The sequence below is a fragment of the Schistocerca piceifrons genome, chromosome 6 (assembly GCF_021461385.2).
Source record: "Schistocerca piceifrons isolate TAMUIC-IGC-003096 chromosome 6, iqSchPice1.1, whole genome shotgun sequence".
NCBI classification, from domain to species: Eukaryota; Metazoa; Arthropoda; class Insecta; order Orthoptera; family Acrididae; genus Schistocerca; species Schistocerca piceifrons.
The window spans coordinates 28,989,543-29,014,724 of NC_060143.1; the positions used below are offsets into that span (position 1 = coordinate 28,989,543).

The 25,182-nt window shown below is 40.9% G+C and overlaps 1 non-coding gene across 1 annotated transcript; it reads left to right on the forward strand.

Annotated features, from left to right (window-relative positions):
* The first annotated feature begins 16,920 nt into the window (after positions 1-16,920).
* Trnac-gca lies at positions 16,921-16,992 on the forward strand. Its single transcript has one exon. It is a non-coding gene; the product is annotated as a tRNA-Cys (tRNA).
* The last annotated feature ends 8,190 nt before the right edge of the window (positions 16,993-25,182 follow it).

The window sequence follows — 25,182 nt, forward strand, 5'->3', positions numbered from 1 at the left end:
ACGTCCATTGCTTCGTCTACCATTGACGCAGAACCACAGACGTCTCCGTCGCCAATGGTGTGATGACAGACGGATGTGGACGGCAGAATGGAATGACGTTGTCTTTACTGACGAGGCACGCTTCTGTCTGCAGCACCACGATGGTCGGATTCGAGTGTAGAGACACCGTGGAGAGAGGATGCTGGACAGCTGCATTATGCACCGCCACACTGGTCATGCACCGGGTATTATGGTATGGGACGGTATTGGATGTTACTCTCGCACGTCTCTAGTACGCATTGCCGGTACTTTAAATAGCCGGCGCTACATATCCGAGGTGCTGGAGCCAGTTGTCCTTCCTTACCTTCAGGGCTCGGCCACAGCCATATTTCAACAGGATAATGCGCGACCACACGTGGCACGCATTGTCCAAAGGTTCTTCGTCAATAACCAGATTGAATTGCTTCCCTGGCCGGCTCGCTCTCCGGATCTTTCGCCGATAGAAAACATGTGGTCCATGGTTGCTCAACGAGTGACCCAGATTACATCCCCAGCTGCCACACCAGATGATCTTTGGCAACGTGTGGAAGCTGCTTGGGCTGCTGTACCCCAGGAACACATCCAACGTCTCTTTGACTCAATGCCGAGACGTGTGGCAGCGGTGACCTCCAACAATGACGGCTACTCTGGCTACTGATTCTGGCAGGAACCACATGTCACAGACGTCTGTAAACGTAATCATTTGATACTTGGTCAACATGTTACCTACAAAATAAATTTTGTTGTGCTACCTCTTGTCTTTCTTGGTGTTGCATTTACGGTGGCCAGCAGTGTACATAGACCCAATGTGGCGCGCGCGCGTTAAGTCGACCCGGGCAGCTAGCGGAGCTATTGCCCCTGGCAGCAACGGTACGTCAGGTGGCGCCAGGGGCAGGCGCCACGTTTGAAACTGCCGCTCCCGCGTCGCGCATCTGTCTTTGCTTTCTTTAGATGTCCAACGCCCGCCCCCATGCCCTGCTGAGTGTGTACCCCTGGTCTCTGTTGAAATTGTTATTGTTTAAACGAATCTCGGCCGCTTCCTTTATAACGGAGTCCCAATATGTAGACGCATGGGCCAACATTTTTGTATTTTCGAACTGTATTTTACGTCCGTTTTCTAGACAGTGCTCCGCTATGGCCGACTTGCCAAGCTCCCACGCTCCGCAACCGTGCGAATTGTTTGTCCGATATACATGCTGCCATATTCACAGTGTACACCATACACGCCGGACACACGAAGAGCAATGTCGTCTTTAACAGCGTGCAACATATTTCGTATCTAGGGGGCAGGCCGGAAAACTGGTCTTGGCCCATGTTTCTGCAGAAGATGTTCTAACTTGCTGCTAGTTGCTCCACAGTACGGCAGGAATGCAGTCCGTTTCGCCTCTTCTACTGATTCACTAGGTGTCTTTCGTCGGCGGCCCTTGAAAGCGTTTGCGATGTCTCTTTTGCTGTATCCATTTTCCCTGAAAACACGTTTTAAGTTCTGCAATTCACACTGTATCTGAGATAATCTTAGCTCTATGAACCAACGTGTTCAGGATCGCTTTCTTGCATACAGCTTGTGGAAAATATTGGCGTTCAAGTACCGATCAGTGTGTGTTGGGTTCCGGTACACTGAATGACCAAACTGGCCTCCTGCCTTCCGCTCAACCAAAACATCCAAGAATGGTAGCTTGCCGTGCTTCTCGATCTCAACAGTAAATTTAGTGTTGGGATAGACACCATTCACGCGATCGGCGAACTGCTGTAGTGTATCGTCACCAAGAGGCCATATCAGGAAGGTGTCATCAACGTATCGTAGAAAGCAAGACGGCCATAATGTCGCAGTTTGAAGAGCCTGCTCCTGAAAGTGCCACAAACTAAACTCTGCCCATAATCCCTCTAAGTACGTGATATTGGAGCGAAATGATGTGCATTCAGTGTCTAAGTGGGACGTTAATAACTGCTTATCTGGTTTTTCTAGCATAAATACTCTCCTGGCCTTCATGATGGATTTTTATTAACGTTACGATCCCCCCATGAACCATGGACCTTGCCATTGGTGGGGAGGCTTGCGTGCCTCAACGACACAGATAGCCGTACCGTAGGTGCAACCACAACGGAGGGGTATCTGTTGAGAGGCCAGACAAACGTGTGGTTCCTGAAGAGGGGCAGCAGGCTTTTCAGTAGTTGCAGGGACAACAGTCTGGATGATTGACTGATCTGGCCTTGTAACACTAAGCAAAACGGCCTTGCTGTGCTGGTACTGCGAACGGCTGAAAGCAAAGGGAAACTACAGCCGTTATTTTTCCCGAGGGGCATGCTGCTTTACTGTATGATTAAATGATGATGGCGTCATCTTGGATAAAATATTCCGGAGGTAAAATAGTCGCCCATTCGGATCTCCGGGCGGGGACTACTCAGGAGGACGTCGTTATCAGGAGAAAGAAAACTGGCGTTCTACGGATCGGAGCGTGGAATGTCAGATCCCTTAATCGGGCAGGTAGGTTAGAAAATTTAAAAAGGGAAATGGATAGGTTAAAGTTAGATACAGTGGGAATTAGTGAAGTTCGGTGGCAGGAGGAACAAGACTTTTGGTCAGGTGAATACAGGCTTATAAATACAAAATCAAATAGGGGTAATGCAGGAGTAGGTTTCATAATGAATAAAAAAATAGGAGTGCGGGTAAGTTACTACAAACAGCATAGTGAATGCATTATTGTGGCCTAGATAGACACAAAGCCCATGCCTACTACAGTAGTACAAGTTTATATGTCAACTGGCTCTGCAGATGATGAAGAAATTGATGAAACGTATGGTGAGATAAAAGAAATTATTCAGGTGGTGAAGGGAGACGAAAATTTAATAGTCATGGGTGACTGGAATTCGATAGTAGGAAAAGGAAGAGAAGGAAACGTAGTAGGTGAATATGGATTGGGGCTAAGAAATGAAAGAGGAAGCCGCCTGGTAGAATTTTGCACAGAGCATAACTTAATCATAGCTAACACATGGTCCAAGAATCATGAAAGAAGGTTGTATACATGGAAGAACCCTGTAGATACTAAAAGGTCTCAGATAGATTATACAATGGTAAGACAGAGGTTTAGGAACCAGGTTTTAAATTGTAAGACATTTCCAGGGGCAGATGTGGACCCTGACCACAATCTATTGGTTATGAACTGTAGATTAAAATTGAAGAAACTGCAAAAAGGTGGGAATTTAAGGAGATGGGACCTGGATAAATTGAATGAACCAGAGGTTGTACAGAGTTTCAAGGAGACCATAAGGAAACAATTGACAGGAATGGGAGAAAGAAATACAGTAGAAGAAGAATGGGTCGCTTTGAGGAATGAAATAGTGTAGGTAGCAGAGGATCAAGTAGGTAAAAAGATGAGGACCAGTAGAAAACAATGGGTAACAGACGAGATACTTAATTTAATTGATGAAAGGAGAAAATATAAAAATGCAGTAAGTGAAGCAGGCAAAAAGGAATACAATCGTCTCAAAAATAAGATCGACAGAAAGTGCAAAATGGCTAAGCAGGGATGGCTAGAGGACAAATGTAAGGATGTAGAGGCTTATCTCACGAGGGGTAAGATAGATACTGCCTACAGGAAAATTAAAGAGGCCTTTGGAGAAAAGAGAACTACTTGCATGAATATCAAGAGCTCAGATGGAAACCCAGTTCTAAGCAAAGAAGAGAAAGCAGAAAGGTGGAAGGAGTATATAGAAGGTCTATACAGGGGCGATGTTCTTGAGGACAGTATTATGGAAATGGAAGAGGATGTAGATGAAGATGAAATGGGAGATACGATACTGTTTGAAGAGTTTGACAGGGCACTGAAAGACCTAAGTCGAATCAAGACCCCGGGAGTAGACAACATTCCATTAGAACTTCTGACAGCCTTGGGAGAGCCAGTCATAACAAAACTCTACCATCTGGTGAGCAAGATGTATGAGACAGGCGAAATTCCCCCAGACTTCAAGAAGAATATAATAATTCCAATCCCAAAGAAAGCAGGTGATGACAGATGTGAAAATTACGGAACTATCAGTTTAATAAGTCACAGCTGCAAAATACTAACGCGAATTCTTTACAGACGAATGGAAAAACTGGTAGAAGCGGACCTCGGGGAAGATCAGTTTGGATTCCGTAGAAATGTTGGAACACGTGAGGCGATACTGACCCTACGACTTATCTTAGAAGAAAGATTAAGGAAAGGCAAACTTACGTTTCTAGCATTTGTAGACTTAGAGAAAGCTTTTGACAATGTTGACTGGAATGCTCTTTCAAATTCTAAAGGTGGCAGGGGTAAAATACAGAGAGCGAAAGGCTATTTACAATTTGTACAGAAACCAGATGGCAGTTATAAGAGTCGAGGGACATGAAAGGGAAGCAGTGGTTGGGAAGGGAGTGAGACAGGGTTGTAGCCTCTCCCCGATGCTATTCAATCTGTATATTGTGCAAGCAGTAAAGGAAACAAAAGAAAAGTTCGGAGTGGGTATTAAAATCCATGGAGAAGAAATAAAAACTTTGAGGTTCGCCTATGGCATTGTAGTTCTGTCAGAAACAGCAAAGGACTTGGAAGAGCAGTTGAACGGAATGGACAGTGTCTTGGAAGGAGGGTATAAGATGAACATCAACAAAAGCAAAACAAGGATAATGGAATGTAGTAAATGAGTTTTGCTATTTGGGGAGCAAAATAACCGATGATGGTCGAAGTAGAGAGGATATAAAATGTAGACTGGCAATGGCAAGGAAAGCGTTTCTGAAGAAGAGCAATTTGTTAACATCGAGTATTGATTTAGCTGTTGGGAAGTCGTTTCTGAAAGTATTTGTACGGAGTGTAGCCATGTATGGAAGTGAAACGTGGACGATAAATAGTTTAGACAAGAAGAGAATAGAAGCCTTCGAAATGTGGTGCTACAGAAGAATGCTGAAGATTAGATGGGTAGATCACATAACTAATGAGGAGGTATTGAATAGCATTGGGGAGAAGAGGAGTTTGTGGCACAACTTGACAAGAAGAAGAGATCGGTTGGTAGGACATGTTCTGAGGCATCAAGGGATCACCAATTTAGTACTGGAGGGCAGCATGGAGGGTAATAATCGTAGAGGGACACCAAGAGATGAATACACTAAGCAGATTCAGAAGGATGTAGGCTGCAGTAGGTACTGGGAGATGAAGAAGCTTTCACAAGGTAGAGTAGCATGGAGAGCTGCATTAAACCAGTTTCAGGACTGAAGACCACAACACAACGATCAAAAATGGTTCAAATGGCTCTGAGACTATGGGACTTAACATCTGTGGTCATCAGTCCCCTAGAACTTAGAGCCACTTAAACCTAACTAACCTAAGGACATCACACACATCCATGCCCAAGGCGGGATTCGAAACTGCGACCGTAGCGGTCACGTGGTTCCAGACTGAAGCGCCTAGAACCGCACGTCCACACCGGCCGGCAACGTTACGATCCATTGCCGCTATGATGACATAACGATCACTAAAGTGCCGAAGTGTTTGCGGATTCACGAGACATCGTTTCGAAGATGTACACCGCATACAAGGAAAGCAAAAAACTTTATCCACCAAGTCACGACGTGGACGGAAGTGTGTGTTGAGTGACTGTGATGACGGTGATTTAAGAGGATTGTGACGAAAAACAACAGCTCAACAACTGCAAAAGTCAGTCCAGCACCGAACGCCGATCCCGTGAATCTTGTCAGCACCTAAACAACACAGTATAAGCATGGAATTGCAGCGCGAACTGGAATGCCAAAGTCACACGTCAGTAACGCAAATGCACGTACCAGCAAAGCGTGGTGCCGAGGCCATAATACCTGGACTACGGACCAACGGAAGAGTCATTTGGCTGGATGAGTTTTGTTCCACACTGTTTCCAGCATCTGTCCAAGTTAACGTCCCAAGAGGTAAACAAGGCCCTGATTCGGTGGTAATTTGGGCAGTCAATTCGTGGTACTCTGCAAGATCGCATTACCGCCAAGAATAACGTGATCATTTTGGCTGGTCATGTCAATTCTACACTACGAAGATGACGTGCTACAGACTCGAAATTTAACCGACAGGAAGAAGATGCTGTGATATGCAAATGATTAGCTTTTCAGAGCATTCACACAACGTTGGTGCCGGTGGCGACACCTCTAACGTACTCACATGGGGAAAGTTTCCAACAGATTTTTCATACACAAACAGCAGTTGATCGGCGTTGCCTGGTGAAACGTTGTTGTCTTGCCTCGTGTAAGGAGGAGAAATGCGTACCATCACGTTTCCGACTTTGATAAAGGTCGGATTGTAGCCTATCGCGATTGCGGTTTATCGTATCGCGACATTGCTGCTCGCGTTGGTGGAGATCTAATGACTATTAGCAGAATATGGAATCGGTGGGTTCAGGAGGGTAATACGGAACGCCGTGCTGGATCCCAACGGCCTCGTAACACCAGCAGTCGAGATGACAGGCATCTTATCCGCATGGCTGTAACGGATCGTGCAGCCACGTCTCGATCCCTGAGTCAGCAGATGGGGACGTTTGCAAGACAACAACCATCTGCACGAACAGTTCGACGACGTTTGTAGCAGCACGGACTATCAGCTCGGAGATCATGGCTCCGGTTGCCCTTGACGCTGCATCACAGACAGGAGCGCCTGCGATGGTGTACTCAACGACGAACCTGGGTGCTCGAATGGCAAAACGTCATTTTTTCGGATAAATCCAGGTTCTGTGTACAGCATTATGATGGTCGCATCCGTGTTTTTCGACATCGTGATGAAGGCACATTGGAAGCGTGTATTCGTCATCGCCATACTGGCGTATCATCTGGCGTGATGGTATGGGGTGCCATTGGTTACACGTCTCGGTCACCTCTTGTTCGCATTTGAACAGTGGACGTTACATTTCAGATGTGTTACGACCCGTGGCTCTACCCTTCATTCGATCCCTGCGAAACCCTACATTTCAGCACGATAATGCACGACCGCATGTTGCAGGTCCTGTATGGGCCTTTCTGGATACAGAAAATGTTCGACTGCTGCCCTGGCCAGCACATTCCCCAGATCTCTCACCAATTGAAAACGTCTGGTCATTGGTGGCCGAGCAACTGGCTCGTCACAATACGCCAATGAATACTCTTGATTAACTGTGGTATCGTATTGAAGCTGCATTGGCAGCTGTCCCTGTACACGCCATCCAAGCTCTGTTTGTTTCAATGCCCAGGCGTATCGAGGCCGTTATTACGGTCAAAGGTGGTTGTTCTGGGTACTGATTTCTCAGGATCTATGCACCCAAATTGCGTGAAAACGTATACACATGTCAATTCTAGTATAATATATTTGTCCAATGAATACCCGTTTATCATGTGCATTTGTTCTTGGTGTAGCAATTTTAATAGCCAGTAGTCCATGATGATGATGTTTGGCTTGTGGGGCGCTCAACTGCGAGGTTACCAGTGCCCGTACAAATTCCCAACCTTTGCTCACTCCAATCTCGACACTTTCATGAATGATGATGAAATGGTGAGGACAACACAAACACCCAGTCATCTCGGGCAGGTGAAAATACCTAACCACGCCGGGAATCGAATCCGGGACCCCATGCTCGGGAAGTGAGAACGCGACCACAAGAACCATTCAATGGTACGATATTTGTACCACGATAGTGATGCTGTGTTCCAAGACGTCAGGGCCCCTTTTCCCACAGCTCGCATCGTCTAGGACTGGTTTTTTGAATACGATGGTGAACTGTCGCACCTCTCCCGGCCACCACAATCACCAAATCTCTCATCATTATTGAGCCTTCTTGGACTACTTTGCAGAGAAGGGTGCATGATCCCTACACACCTCCATCATCGTTCACTTGAACTTGCCACTATTCTATACGAAGAATGGTACAAGATTCACTTGAAAACCATTTAAGACTTGTATTTATCCATTCCGAGACGACTGGAAGCTGTTTTGAATCCCAACGGCTTTCCTACAGTGTATTAGACATGTAATTCGTGTTCTTGGTGTTTCCATATTTTTGTCTACCCCCTGCAGGTGTGGTGCAGGTATTATCACTTTTCAATGATGGTGTGGTTAGCAGCATGAAAATCCTTGAATATCACGGGTTGTCAGCAAATAGCCGAAGCCGTTCAAAGTAAGAAAGATACTGTATCCAAGATTCTCAGGTGTCAGGCGGATCCGATCGTCGAAGTTCCACGATACTTCGGCGAATAACCGGTTATTCGCCGAAATATCGTGGAACTTGGACCATCGGATCCGGATGGACAAATGGTTCAAATGGCTCTGAGCACTATGGGACTTAACTTCTGAGGTCACCAGTCCCCTAGAACTTAGAACTACTTAAACCTAACTAACCTAAGCACATCACACACATCCATGCCCGAGGCAGGATTCGAACCTGCGACCGTATCGGTCGCGTGGTTCCAGACTGTAGCGCCTAGAACCGCTCGGCCACCATGGCCGGCCCGGATGGACACCCGAGAACCTTGGATACAGCACATTCGCCGGGAAAGCCTCAGATCACATAAGAAAGAAACTCTTGAAAATGAATGCAGAGGACAGAGAATTGACTAATCAATAAAAATATGCAGCTGGAATGTACTAAAAGGGCATTATTGCGCGTAAAAATTACAGCGACAACATTTTTCGGAAATTACATTTTCAGAACATCCACTGTCCATATATCAGTATCTGCACAATGGATTCAGCTATATTCACCAAAATTATTCCAGATGAAAATTATTATTGCACATTTGTACTATGCCTGGCACATTTTGTACAAACGTTTTGGTGTGGATACATAACTTATCATTCGTGGCACTGTAGTAATTATTAAACCCAAAAAAATACGATGAAACAAATATTTGTTATTTCCTCAGATATACTTCAAAGTAAAAACCCTAAGATGTGAGGTACACCATATGTACTGGGTGTTTATAAATGAATATCGGGGTTTTAACGCTTTGTAACATTTATTATATTAAACGTACAGTTATAAATGATATGTCAAATGAAAGAGCAACTCAAACAGTTTTACCAAGAACCTTATAAATGTTCAATGTGAGCATCATTTGTCACACGGCACACATCAAGTCTATAGCCGAGTTCTTCCCAAACTTTGATAAGTGTGTCTTCACTGATTGCAGCAACAGCTGCTTCAATTCGGCTTCTTAATTCAGGGAGGTCTGCTGGTAGCGGAGGCATGTACACACGATCCTTGATGAAGCCCCAAAGCAAAAATCGCATGGTATTAGGTCGGGTGAACGTGGAGGCCATGCAAAGCAAGCCCTGTCATTGGGCCCCTTGCGGCATATACAGCACTTGGGTACAGTGAAGTTCAAGACTTGATGTGTGCCGTGTGACAAATGGTGCTCACATTGAACATTTATAAGGTTCTTGGCAAAACTGTTTGAGTTGCTCTTTCATTTGACATATCATTTATAACCGTAAGTTTAATGTAATAAATATCATAAAGCGTTAAACCACGATATTCATTTATAAACACCCTGTATTTCTAAGGATGTTGAGAGAAACCTGCTACAGCTTGAGTGATATTAGATGCCTTAACACCCAGATAATGGTACCGAAAATTAAACTAGCTTCGCAAATTCATCTTTTAGACGATTTGTAGATAAATACAATTTTTTCTGGTTTTGCTTTACTTGATAGCATTCACTGTTGACTACTTCAGTGTTATACAGTAAATCAAGAGAATTTACTCTTCCTGTATGATATGGAAATAGTTCCTTTTCACGTTCACTTTCCCTTAAGGGAGTTGACTGCATGAAAACCTCTTTCTAGATATCTAGGATCAAACTGAATTTTAGCAAATTTGTTTTGGGAGGTTTTCCTTAAAAACTTTAGGATATCTAGTCCTCGTAGGGAAGTGTTCACACGTAAATTGTCTGTTACGAGCAGAATAAAAGTTATTAAAAGAGTATGCATTTTTGATGCTGTCTTTGATCACTTCATTATATATCTTTAATATGATGTCTTCTTTTCACTGTATCATTTTTACTGTGATCGAGACAGCTTTTATTTAGTACCAGGAGTACATCTACGTCTACGTGATTCCTCTGCTATTCACAATAAAGTGCCTGGCAGAGGGTTCAACTACCCACCTTCAACCTGTCTCTCTACCGCTCCACTCTCGAACGGCACGAGGGAAAAACGAGCGCTTGAAATTTTTTTGTGCGAGCACTAATTTCTCTTATTTTATCGTGAAGATCATTTCTCCCTATGTAGGTGGGTGCCAATAGAACGTTTTCAAAATCGCAGGAGAAAACTAGTGATTGAAATTTCATGAGAAGATCCCGTCGCAACGAAAAACACCTTTATTTTAATGATTGCCTCTCCAATTCACGTATCATGTCTGTGACACTATCTCCCCTATTTCGCGATAATACAAAACGAGCTGCCCTTCTTTGTAGTTTTTCGATGTCATCCGTCAGTCCCACATGATGCGGATCCCACACCGCACAGCAATATTCCAGAATAGGGCGGACAAGCGTGAAGTAAGCAGTCTCTTTAGTAGACCTGTTGCACCTTCTAAGTGTTCTGCCAATGAATCGCAGTCTTTGGTTTGCTCTACCCACAGTATTATCTAAGTTCAAATGGCTCTGAGCACTATGGGACTTAACATCTTAGGTCATCAGTCCCCTAGAACTTAGAACTACTTAAACCTAACTACCCTAAGGACATCACACAACACCCAGCCATCACGAGACAGAGAAAATCCCTGACCCCGCCGGGAATCGAACCCGGGAACCCGGGCGTGGGAAGCGTATTATCTAAGTGATCGTTCCAATTTCGGTTATTTCTAATTGTAGTCCCCAAGTATTTAGTTGAATTCACAGCCTTCAGATTTGTGTGACTTATCACATAATCGAAATTTGGCGGATTTTTTTTTAGTACTCATGTGAATAACTTCACAGTTTTCTTTATTCAGGGTCAATAGCCACTTTTCGCACCATACAGATATCTTATCTAAATCATTTTGATCATCTGATGACTTTACAAGACGGTAAATGACAGTATCATCTGCAAACAGTCAAAGACGGCTACTCAGATTGTCTCCAATGTCGTTAATATAGATCAGGAACAACAGAGGGCCTACAACACTTCCTTGGGGAACGCCGGATATTAATTCTGTTTTACTACGAACTGTGACCTTTCTGACAGGAAATCACGAATCCAGTTGCACAACTGAGGCGATACTCCGTTGGCACGCAGTTTGGTTAGAAGACGCTTGTGAGGAACGGTGTCGAAAGCCTTCTGGAAATCTAAAAATATGGAATCAACTTGACATCCCCTGTCGACAGCACTTATTACTTCATGAGAGCGATATTTTCTGAAACCGTGCTGACTGTGTGTCAATTCTTCGAGGTACTTCATAATGTTCGAATACAGTAAATGTTCCAAATCCCTACTGCAAATCGACGTTCGTGATCATCATCATCACCAGTTATCTGCTATATTAGCAGGTCCTTTGCCTCTCCATTTTCTGCGATCCATTGCTTCCTTGTTAAGGCTGCTGTATGTTGTACCATCCAACATGTCATCCAGTATCTGGAATCTCTTCCTTCCTCGCTTCCTTTTCCCTTCTACATAACCTTCTAAAACTGTTTTTATCAGTCCGTCATTCTTTCTTAATATATTCCCAATCCAATTTCTTTTTCTTCTCTTTATTACATCTAGTAACTATCTTTTCTCTCCCACTCTTCTCAGTACCTCTTCATTTTTTACTCTGTCCATCCAAGTTATTCTTTCCATCTTCCGCCATGTCCAGATCTCAAAAGCCTCCAGCCTTTCTCTGTCTTTTTTCCTCATAGTCCATGTTTCAGCGCCATATAGAAGAACACTCCATACAAGACATTTTATGAGTCTCTTTCTGAGTTCTCTGTCCAGACCGCTGCAGAAGATTCTCCTTTTCTTATAAAACGCCTCTTTTGCCATTGCTATCCTTGTTTTAATTTCTGTGGTGCACTTCCATTCGGTGTCTATCCTGCTTCCAAGATACTTAAAATTTTGCACCTGTTCTAGTGTTTCTCCATTCAGCACAATTTTTATTTCCTTATTTCCTCCTATTGCCAATACTTTTGTTTTATTTGTGTTAATTTTCATTCCATATTTTTTCCGTTAGTTGCAATGGTGTCCACCAAATCCTGTAATTCTTTTTCCCCTGTGGCTAGAAGGACCATGTCATCAGCAAATCTCAAGCACCCTACTCTTCTTCCTCCAATTTCTACTCCTTTGTCATCTAATGAGCATTGGTCAATCATATTTTCCAAGTACAGGTTGAAAAGAGTAGGTGATAAACAGCATCCTTGTCTTACTCCTTTCCCTAGTCTGATCCAGTTTGTACTTTCTCCTCTCACTTTAACTGAAAATTTTTGATTAAGGTATAATGAGTTTATAAGTCTTCTGGTTTTCCAGTCCACTCTCTTTTCCTTCATATTAGTCGCCAGCTTGTCCCAAACCACATTGTCAAATGCCTTTTCTAAATCGATGAAGCACATATATAGGTCTCTTTCTTTTTCAATAAACCTTTCTCCCAAGATTCGTAGGAGCCCTATTGCATCTCTGGTGCCCGTATTCCGTCTAAAGCCAAACTCCTCCTCACCGAGATTCTCCTCTATTACTTTTTCAAGTCTTTTATTAATTATTCTTAACATCACTTTGGCTGCATGTGAAATGAGGCTGATTGTCCTGTGCTCGCTGCATTTCTTGGTTCCTTGTTTTTTCGGTAATGGAATCATTACTGTTGTCAAAAAGTCCTCAGGCCATTCACCACTGTCATATATTTTATTACATAACCTCAATATTTCTCTTATTCCATTGTGATTCAAGCATTTTAGTATTTCTCCCGGTATTGTATCTGTACCTACTGCTTTGCCATTTTTCATTGCAGCAATGGCAGACTTTACTTCTTCCATTATGATGGTCGGTCCTTTCTCATCATCACTTACACTGTTGTGTGATTCAAGTTCCAGAGTTTCTGGTTTGCTATTTGTGTCATATAGCTCTTTTATATATTCTTCCCATCTCTGGAGGACATCGTCACGGTCTTTCTACACTACCTCTTCGTCTTTACTCAAAATTTCCATAGTAGCACTTCCTGCTCTGTTTTGTTCCCATGTCATAGTCTTTACTCTGTTGTATAGTAAGTCGTATCTTCCCTTCCTGTCCAGTTCTTCAATTTCATCACATTCCTCTTTTAGCCATCACGTCCGTGATAAAGGCCTATAATTCAGCGGATTACTCCTACTTCCCTTTTTGGGTATTGGTGTGACTTGAGCAATTTTCCAATCTTTAGGTACAGATCTTTCTGAGTCAGTGGTTGCATATAATTGCTAAATATGGAGCTATTCTATCAGCATACTCTGATTTTATTTTTTCTTGAAATAGTCATCTTCCTGTGTCTGAGAGATCCGGTTGACATTTTTCCTATGCTTACAGAAGGGGGAGTTCAAAGATCCATTATTTTTTTCTTTGAACGTACATATGTTTTGATGCTCTTTCAACTGCATTTAGAATTTCACACTACAGTTCGTAATTTGACCAAATTCTCTCATCGTAAGTGTTCCTTGATGGTAAGTAGGACCATCTCTTGGTTGTACATGCTGTTGCGATTCCATTTGTAACATAGGATTTACATGAATTTAATTTGATTTCATCGGATAACATCTAAGGAAAACAGTTTTCAGCATGACGAGCATTTTTTATTTCGTTGCTGGAGGAGTTTATTTTTTTCTTCAAATAATGATCTTATTGTGATTGGAAGCTCCTGTTGACTTTTTTCCAGGGTTTGTAGGCGGCGGAGTATAAAAATGTACACAGTACATTACCGTATAATTTTCCAGTGACGGATTAAACACGCCGGAGGTCCGGGACGGCGTATCTAAATGAGGTCCCAATCTGCTTAGAAATTGATGTATTTATGGTGTACATTTTTCAAAAAATGAATAATGCAGACGTAATGCCAGACAAAAAAATCAAGTATTTATAACGTGTGTGTGTCCTGTAATGGTAAAATACATACTTAAAGATATAGGTGAGAAACTTAGAATACGTAGCATTTAGTACAGCAGCCACTAAGTACAATGCAACGAAATGGTAAAGTATACAACCAAAAATTTCATTTTATTTATTTGTATGCAAACAAAGCTCGTACAGTTATAATATCGGTTAGTTTCTAAGCCTTATTATGAGACACTAGTTATTATTGATATTACTATAGTACATGTTTTCGTGCCTTTACTTTACTGAATTTCTGAATCGTCGTTGAAATCTAATCAGTCTAAAACTTTTCTTTCAGACGGATTGGCTAGCCAAGTCGATCTTGATTAATCATAGAGCGAAGATAATTTTTTATCTTCTCTCTCGAATGATGCGACTGAGACATAAATGGTCAAAAAGTATTGGGTTATAAGTGATGTGCAGCAGGGTAATGATTCACTGAGATCCCATTTCATTATGAATAGAAGCATTTCTTGGGTTGTCAATCTAGCAGCAAATGGCCACACTCTTATTGGTGGCATATCTGTTTTTAAAAGATGCCTACGACACCATTATATTTCTTACAGCATTCGCTCCTTATCAAATTCATCGCAAATTACTATCAGATTCTCCAGTGCTACAGGCAGAGCTTCATCACTAGCTTGAAGCATACATTTTGTTTCAACTATTTGAAAGATTTTGGTGATTTCCTTCAGGCCCGTGTATCGTTATGACAGTTTCTGTACAAAGAAGTCGACACCCTCAAACATTGATCGACGAACTACTTCTTGAATCGATAGGCCAGCAACATGAGCTAGTTCAGCTGCAATTGTTTCATTCACTGTCTTCCTGGTAGGTCAATGTTAATCTCCATATCATCGCATATTTTAGTGCCACAAGTAACGGTATTGTCTATCATCGCAGTTCGTTCCATTACCAAAAATTTATTTGGGGTTTTCAGTTTTGCGAGTCCTTTATCCAAAGTAATTCTGGAGACTGTATACTTTGTTGGACTAAATTTACTTCCTCCAGTTCTGTGTACCGAAAGTTGATGTAGCTCATAAAGGTAAAATCACAAACGAGTATTATACTGGAAAGAACAAGCTTACTGCAGATCTCGTATCCAAGGAAGAAGAGGAGTCAAAGATAGATTGATGCATCTGAAATACATTCTCAGAAGTCTTCTCATCACTACTATTTTTATCACCTTTTTTCCGTGTCACTTACTTGAACGTCGCCGTTAATATCACACACATCAGGGTTTTCTCCTCCGTCTGTAGTCGCAACATCAATAGTTTTCTGTCCACCGAAGCCAAAGTAGCCTGATTCCTTAATTTTTGTAATCTTTATTTTCTCCGCGCGCGGGACGATATTTGGATGAAAGGTCCAGTGAGTGAAATAGCCTCTACAATCTTTGCTTTCTTTTCTGAGAGCGAGACGGCGAATTCTTTGCACTAAAAAATAAATAAAATAAAAATTAGCTAGATTATTCCGGCTACAGACCATGAAGATCATGGCCTACACGTCCATTAACAGTTTTTTTCCCCCCTCTGTTCAGTCTACACGCTCACAGTAGAGAACAGACAGGTAACACTGCGATCATAAATGGATGGTCGTTTTCAAATGAATGTTATATATGGCGTTTCTATAGGGGCTGAAATTATAGCCAATTTTTCAGTGGATAAAGAAATAATTTTTATTTTACTTTTTGACAAACCATTATCTGTTTGTTAAACATCATTATCTACAATTAGTAATATATTTCGTTATCACAGCGAAGTGTTATTTGCTCTAAAACAGCCTAAAGAAAGAATTTAATGTCCGTGCAGCGCTTTACACAAATTTTAAAAATTCTTAGCAAATTCATTAACATTTGTCATGGCCTGATAATATGTAAGTAGGTACTTATGTTTATACTTTGCGTATGTATGGGGCCTCGAGCTCCAAATTTCCTCTTACTTATTCAATATTGAAATATATTTTGGCCCCGTTTGGGATTTTATTAAAAATTACCTGGTCCTGGAGGCCTCCACACCCTGAAGCCCTCGAGGTTTGGAGGCCTCTCAGGACCAGGGGGTCTGGTTGGACCGCGCACAGGTCTCTCCTCCCCCCCCCCCCCCCTCTCCACCTCCACATAGCCAGTCCACCATTGTAATTTTCATTAACTCCAAGTGTATTCTGTAGGCATTTTTCCGGTCTGTGTTTCGCAAATTCTTCTTGAATTTTGCTTTTTCATTTATTAGCTTTGTAGTTTTCTAATTCTTCTCCAATCATTTGTTTATAATTATGAAGCAATATAGGTTGCAATATATTTCAAAGACATTTTAACAAAAGAATCCCATCGGCAAATAGCCCACTATCTACCAGTAAATATCATTTAACTTAAAATGGGCGTCTTATTATTTATTAATGCACATTTTTTACCCTGAACTCCAAAACAGTTACCAAAAACTACTTTTAGCAACACCAATTTTTTAGCAATTTGTCGGTGGAGGACTCCAACTCTCCTTTTGTTAAGCGATATTTCACCTCCCCCTTTGACCAACTTCTAGAATCGCCCCCTGCAAGCTGATAATAAATGTTAACTGATCATCGTACTCTGACAGAGAGAGAAAACTGAGTATGCGTATTACACATAGAGTAAATATAAATATTTACTCTATGGTATTACATGATGACTTAGTAATCCCGATGCATCTATCAGAATATAGATAAGAAACGCTGGTTCTGCACTTTTTTTCCTAGATGTATAGTTATCGCACATTCATCCTGCAATTGTAAAGTATGCCCACATCTATCTTTCAACATTACGAAGTCACAACCATTTGTAGTTATTACATGTAAAAATGTATGTTCCCGAAGAGAGTAGTAAATTGCATAAAGTAGCTTCATTGATCAAGGCGGGGGTATAGCTCAGTGGTAGAGCATTCGACTGCAGATCGAGAGGTCCCCGGTTCAAACCCGGGTGCCCCCTTCAATTTTTACCTTCGGTTATCCGTTAACTCGATAAGTAAATCAACTGCGATTACTGCAAGTAATCGATAACTGTAGCATTTACAGAAAGGCACACGACGGTAAAGACTTGTCACTGCGTTCCAAGAGCATTCTGGGATGAAGAATGTGTTAAGTTCTAAATCAACAGCCAGAAACTACTTCTGTAAAGTTTAACAAACAAATTATGACTTGCACTGCACTACTCTTACTAATAATTATGATAATTACTTCTAGATTATTCTGTATATGTACGCCAGCAGAGAGTTACATTAAAAAGACCCACTGCTCATCCTCCTGTATTACTCGGCTACAATTTTCACCCAATACTTCACATCATTTTTACTTTACACAGACCACCATTTGGTGTCCAAATAATGGCAAAATCAGGACCTATTGGACACAAATATTAGAGAACTTGGCAGGATTCACATTGCTAAGTCCATGTTGAAACGTTACAATGAATAATTTCGGTGTCAGATGGAATATTATAATCTCTACAGAAAAGAAGTGGATTGTGTTTTGTGACATTCTGGTATCTTAACTTTATTATTTAATAATAACAATCCAAGTGAAGAAATCAGTGTACAAAACTGTTATTGTCCTATGGTACCTTTTACTGTACAGAAGGCGAAGGAGTTTAGCGGTTCTTCGAGGCTGTAACAGGATGCAGTGAAAACGGATTAATTCCTGGCTGGTTCGAACTGTGTCAAAATGGCGGCTTGTAAAAAAAAAAAAAAAAAAAAAAAAAAAAAAATTTAAGAGAATTATTCTCACCCTTTTCAAGAGGGTCTTTCAAGTTTTTAACTTTCCGATTTCACAGTCAAAACATAAAAGTAAAACTTTATTTTTCTTCCCAGATCGTAAAACTAACCACAAAAATTAGGTATGGCAGTAGGAAATAACCAGTTCGTTCATCTCTCGCTAATGTAAATCTGTGTACTGCGACTAACGATTTCACCGAGAATAATCCTCAAATTGTGGGCATATCTGATTCTCAAAATTATTAAATTATGTTTCTCTCACTAACCAGTCAACAATTTTTCTATGCCCACCAGTGAAGGCAAATCGCACAGAAGAGGATTTTACTCTGGCGACCGTTCACACAGCGTAAATCTATACACATTTACCAGACTTGTGATATACGTAAGTAAAAAGCAGCAATATAATAGTTACATAAATGTTTGTTTCATACAGTGTGGAACTGCGCGCGAGACGCTGAGCAAACTAACAATAAGGAAATATTCTCCAAAATACTGAGACCGTGAAACTAGAACAGAAAAATCTGGTAAAAAGCAGATATTGAAATATTTTCCCCGACGGCAACAAAACGGCTCATCAAGTAAAGAAGTCTGTACTCATTCGTAGCGCTTGTTAATGTTAAATGTGCGAGTAGAACTGATTGTTTACAAGACCCATTGTATGCTAGACATAGAATTTGTTTCTTTTCTGGTAGTTTCAAAATTTATTATTTTCATATTAATTTTTCATTACGTAAATGTTTCACAATATGGCGGAAACATTCTTGCAGTAGCGTGCAATTGTTTTGCGAAGAAATGTTTTTCAGTAGCAGAGGGAAGATTAGATTAGATTAATACTAGTTCCATGGATCATGAATACGATATTTCGTAATGATGTGGAACTTCATATGTGAACAGTTTTCATAGTGAACGTGAGACGACTAAGAAAGAGAAGGTTACTTAATTTCGGAAATACAGACACACGTTTAAAACCAAGTTTGAAACAACAACTACGGAAATTTCACAGGAAGAGAACACTTTATGTACCTACGACATCCGAGACTAATATTGAAAATTTTGCGGGGTAACGGTATATCGGTGTTGTCGTGCAACCAAATGACATAACGTCACAGCCGTTGAGCAATGCTAGTCCCGAAGTTGCAAAGGCTACACCCACCCCACTGTATATCAAAGGGCAAAAGCTTTACACAATCAAAAACTTGACGAAAACAATCAAAAACTTGATAAAAGACTTGAGGAAAACAATCAACGACTTGACAACACTTCAGCAAGATCAGAGGTTTTGACTAACGATGTTGGTAATTTTACTCAGATGCAGTACGCTCTGAAAACAGACGTTGCGAATCAAGTCACTGTAGTGATGAGCGGCGACTTAGAAGAAATAACTAATGTCATTTCAACACTAAAAACTACATATGAGATATGTCACAACAGATTAAAAAACTGACATGATTTTTAACTACAGCAAAAGACATGCCAGAACAGAACAGATTAAAGAACTGAAAAATGATTATGATACAATGCGGTTAGAACACACAACAGTACAGTCCACAGTTCAACAGGTAGTCAGACAAGTAGACGATTCTTTTATATAGAGAGAGACTTAACAGATAACTGGTTAGAGACAGCGTTACAGAAGGCTGTTGAGCAATTACCATTTTGTACACAGAGCTGTGAAAGTCAGTATTGAAGATACAAACTGAGTTAGGACAGGTACAAAGAACACTTACACAGAATATACCTAACAGGAAGAACCACAGCAGCTAGCACAAACATGGTACCACAAAACGCTGTTACACGAAATGTGGGGGCAGACACCACACTTTCATCAATTATACTAGAAGAAAGAAAGTCTTCTTAAAAAAAACCGACAAGAAATCTGTTCATCCATTTATTTTCCTAAAAGCTTTTAGACGCATTTTGCCTACACAACAACAAATGATCCAGTATGTATTAGGTTTTATACAAGGTGAAGCCGCGCGTGGGGCGTGGGGCATCCGAGCCGGCAGAGCTATCACACATTATCACAATTCGAAAATGCATTTCTTGCAAAACACTGGTCGCGCTGTGTGCAGGAGAGATTAAGAATACAAGTATTAAGCCCAGAGACATACAAAATCAGGCAGGAAACATTAAGAAAATATTTAGAGAAGTACATAAATAAGACTTGTTTCTGGGATGAACCCGTGGTTCTTAGTGATAATCTACACACTTTGGAAGGAAACTTCCATTTCACATTAGAGAAAAACTGAAACAGGACCCACATACTAACTTAGGATACTTCTTATCGGTCCTCTATTCTATTGAGCTTATAAAGGAAGATATGAAGGTTAGTAATAGCAATAATAACCCGAATGGGAATCGTTTATAGGGGGGGGGGGGGGGGGGGGGCGAAGGGCAGGCTACGTCGACCCGGCCGCAGTATAACGGCAACAGTCACGGGCTAGCACATGATGCTCGTCCCACGTTTGTTGACACACAGCAGGTGGTGCCAATGTCAGTGCGTGGCCCGGCCAGCGGCAGCTCTCCGAATCATAAAAGGAGACTTAGGGCTGGTGACAGATATTACCCTGGTTATTCGAACCATCGAAACGGCAACTGTAATGATCAGAACAATAGGAGTCAGTGTGGACCACCGCCAATACGAATAGAAATTTTCAGAATGCACAGTGACAATACCGCCAGGGAAACCAGCTACAATTTAATCAGGGAAGGAACCCTTACCAACACTCGAATCCTATCCCAAATCCGGAATGGGGAAAGCCAAATCCAGCGGTGAATATAATCGAGGACACCGATAACGCACATTCGGTGGCTACGAATACGTCAAATAGGGCATGTTAGAGGAAATCGTTAACAACATTCCACTGTATAATACTCCGTAAACACCATCAGATCTAACGCACTAAAACAGGGAGGAGAACGAGTGAGTTACACCGATTTCGCATATGCCTACGGAGAAAGTATCCCTTGAAGAAAAGGTAACAGAAGGTGCCAAGGTGAGAAAGATTCATTATGACAATCAATCAATTTTCTGTTGGGGGAAAGAGCACTGCTAAAGACACATTGTAAACAACCATTGTCACAAAAGAAAAATAATAAATGGCAACTGATGTATAACGGTCCTTTTTGCATTGTGAGAACTCCGCACGGTGGAAGCTATTTACTCGCATACTCACGGAACGGAAAAGTAACAATCTGTACGAACATCGCGACCTGAAGATGTACTTTCAGTAGGAAAACGTACAGAAAACTAACAGCAGGGACACTGCTTGTGTAGGTAATACTAAAGCCAAAAAATAGTAAGAACAAATTAAGTCTATAGATCGGAGCACAATATTAAAGATCAAAATGACAATAACGCAAACATACTGGTGCTATTCCATCTTTTACACGGTTTTAAGTAAAACAAAAATTAGTAGACTTATGCTGCAAATGACGCTGGATTATGAAAAGGAAATTGGGCTAGGATACTTTTGTGACTAGCAGATAAGAAGCGAGGAAATGTACTTGTGACTGTCAGGCAAGATAGCATATTGATCACTGTAGATTGGGTTAAGTAATAGAGAAATACGGATTCTATGGGCACCCATCTAACAAAGTATTTTACTCCTGGTTGATCAAGATGAGTGGACGAAGAGTGGAACAAAAAACTGACCTCGTAGACTTGGAGAAAGCTTTTGACTATGTTTGCCTGGAATACTCTGTTTCAAATTCTGAAAGTGGCAAAGGTCAAATACAGGGAGCGAAAGGCTATTTACAATTTGTACAGATGGCAGTTATAAGAGTCGAGGGGCATGAAAGGGAAGCAGTGGTTGGGAAGGGAGTGAGACAGGGTTGTAGCATATCCCCAATGTTATTCAATCTGTATACTGAACAAGCAGTAAAGGAAACAAAAGAAAAATTTGGAGTAGGAATTAATATCCATGGAGAAGAAATAAAAACTTTGAGGTTTGCCGATGACATTGTAATTCTGTCAGAGACAGCAAAGGATCTAGAAGTGCAACTGAACGGAATGGACAGTGTCTTGAAAGGAGGAGAGAGGATTTAAAATGTAGACTGGCTATGGCAAGGAAAGCGTTTCTGAAGAAGATAAATTTGTTAACATTGAGTATAGATTTAGGTGCCAGGAAGTCCTTTCTGAAAGTATTTGTATGGAAGTGAAACATGGATGCTAAATAGTAAAGTTTGGAAGGTAGGAGACGAGATACTGGCAGAAGTAAAGCTGTGAGTACAGAGCGTGAGTGGTGCTTCGGTAGCTCAGATGGTAGAGCACTTGCCCGCGAAAGGCCAAGGTCCCAAGTTCAAGTCTCGGTCGGGCACACAGTTTTAATCTGCCAGGAAGTTTAATAGAAACTGTGTTCATCCCTTTTACTACAGTCCTTACAGCTAATTGTGCTCCCTAGGAACCAAACTTGCCTCCACAAGAATTACATTTCTGTTAACTTTTCAGACTTGGCTTCTTCATCTGCTGATATGACAATATGTAATGGTACGTGGCTAAATTTTTCCAATCAGACTCCATTAATTGTTCTGTGATTTTTATTATGCCAAGCTACCATTATTCTTACCAGCAAGATGTGTTATACAATTTCAGACCACATCAAAATCTTGCCAGAAAACAATTCTATTTCGATTGCTCTCAATTTTGTACTTGGTATGGCTCTAAAAACCAAACACACTTCCAGCAGATAAGGCAACTCTTGTAACTCAACCTCCGATATGGACCATGAATGCAATATATTAGTGCTCAGATCTGTTGTCCAATGGCCAACAACTTCAACAATATCTACCTGCATGAAATTTATGACTAAGTTCTGTTGCATCTGCTGTTGGTTTTGCTTTCGATGAGAGTCTATTTCTTACATACAGTCTGAGTTTTACATAGGCTACTGCATCAACAAACTAAGGTCATTTAGAAATCACTTTAGGTAAAATTGCATCAAAATTTGGAATAATTGCATCACCAACTACTTCAGTCCGCCAGGATGGGCAAAATAAATAATGCCAGAATACAATGTTTAAGCTTAAAAAGTAATGCGTCCAATACATATACACTAGACTCTTGCTAAACTGGCCATTCCTCGCACATATGGGTGCCAGATTAGAGGACGTGCCAGATTGTTGAGAGTGTCTAAAATTTAGCATAAACACATAGGGATCATACTTTTATCAAGTCAAAAGATACAGTCACTTGTACAACAAACTTAGTATCACTCGCCATTCACTACAAAACATGTCCCAAAATTTTAATTGTCTCCATGATGATACACGACGGCAGTACGATTCATCACACAATGGCTTTACAAGCATTTCATACGTCCTGCCATGCATAATGTTGCATAATGTACTCCAAGATGCCGTCTCCAGCTTCAGCACCAGCAGTTTGAGATATCCTCATGTTCTCTCCTCTTCGTCACCAGTTTCATCGTAACTTTCCTGTGAGCTTATGATTACCTCTTTTCTGCTGAAGTTTGGTCATTAATAGTTGCTCGTCCAACACTGTAGCCAGCATCAATGGTTTTCTGCGAAGAACGTCAATTCAGTTTATGTCTAATTTCGAGTTGCTGCTTTAGGTTAAGCACAATGGGTTTCCTTTTAGAAGCCATGATAATGACCCATTCGGAGAGCCACAGTTTCAAAGTGTACAGGAATGTTGAACATTATAATTAACTAACAACAATGTTGCAGACGAAATTTCATTATTGAAGGCGTCATATCCGGTTGAACAACTAGAAGCTGGAAGTGTGCCAGATTACTGAGAGGCCGGACTACTGAGAGGCCGGACTACTGAGAGGCCGGACTACTGAGGGTCGTATTAGCAAGAGTTTAGTGTATTATAGAAAATGACACTGACTTCCCACAAAGAAAAATACATTAAGGTCAAAGTATCTCAGAGGATTTTTATAATGAGTTTTAAGGTAACAGTCAGTGTTACGTAAATATTCCAGGTGTCTACACAAACAATGGTGTCTTTTCTAAAAAATTAAGTGAACACAGCTAGTAAAATGTTTTGCAGTTTAACTGAGATTTGATGGGAATGTGTTTAATCAAACGGTAATCTTTTATATTATTTAATGCAACAAACACTGGCACACCAAGCACGTGGTTGACCTCGACTTATCCATTCTGACAGTACTCACATTTCGAATTGCACTGCTCAGCCATGTATTACACGCAAAATCTTGTGAAATGCTTACCCTTCATCTTCTTGAAATTCTTTGCTTGTCTGTGTTTTGAACGAAATCAGGGACGAATAAGCAAGAATGATATTCCATAGAATTATGACAAGTTATAAAATCAAACACGCATTTTTCAGTCCAGTGAATTATGGTGTCAATCTTTAGATGGTTCACCACGAAATCTTCAGAATTACGTGAACTGATTGCTTCCTTGGTGCCTTTCTTCTACTGTTTTACTCAAATTTCTCCAAATAAAAACTGTCCGAACATTTGTTCACAGGTATTGCAATAACCACATCACTATCGTTCTTGCTGAGAGGCTTTCTACCAATTCATTGTCAGACATGACTGCTAATATCTGAAAAGGTATCATGGCTAGCCTCTGTTTGACATCCCTTTTCCTCAGCACAATTCACCTGGTTCTGTTCAACATGATGGGCATACTTAACCTGATTAGTGGGTGAATACCTGAACACTGTTAAAGTACAAACTTACGAATTACAGCACCTACCCCCCCCCCCCCCCCCCAAATACACACATCTTCCCCAAAGTACTACTTTGCCTGGTTCTTCTTTCCATTGTATGCCAAGGCTGCCTGCCCCCATGGATAAGACTGCACTATCTTTCATTTATTCTTTTCAGTTTACAATACTTTAAAGATACATGCTTCTTTTTGATACAGTTTAAAACATTCAGTTATTATCTCTTATCTTATTTACTTTTTTATCTATTTACTTTCTTCATAACTGACTACAGTTATGCTTTAATATTTTAAAAATTCTATTTCAAAGTTTTAAACAGGCCTCCTCACAGTTCCCATCAATCAGCACGTGTTTAGTTTGATTCCCTTATATGGTCATAAGAGAGGCAACACAGCATTGTTTACACCATACTTCACAAAGATTTGAAATAATGTGAAAGTGAATAAAACTGAAATTTCTTTAGGTATGGTACAGTTGTTACAAGTGCTGTACGTCATAAGTAGACTGATGCCACCTGAAGATATGTGAAGATATGTGTTAACTATGCAAATTATCTCCTACAGAGTTGATAAAATCATTTTTGATTGGTTGGGGATGTGCTTTCTTTACCGTCCAACTAATGAAGGTTTTAATGAACTAGATCGTTGTTCCACATTCCCAGTCAATTCTAATGATAAAATTAGACAATGGAAAATCCAGAATGGAATATAACAATATTATTAAAAGGATAGTTACTACACACCATAGA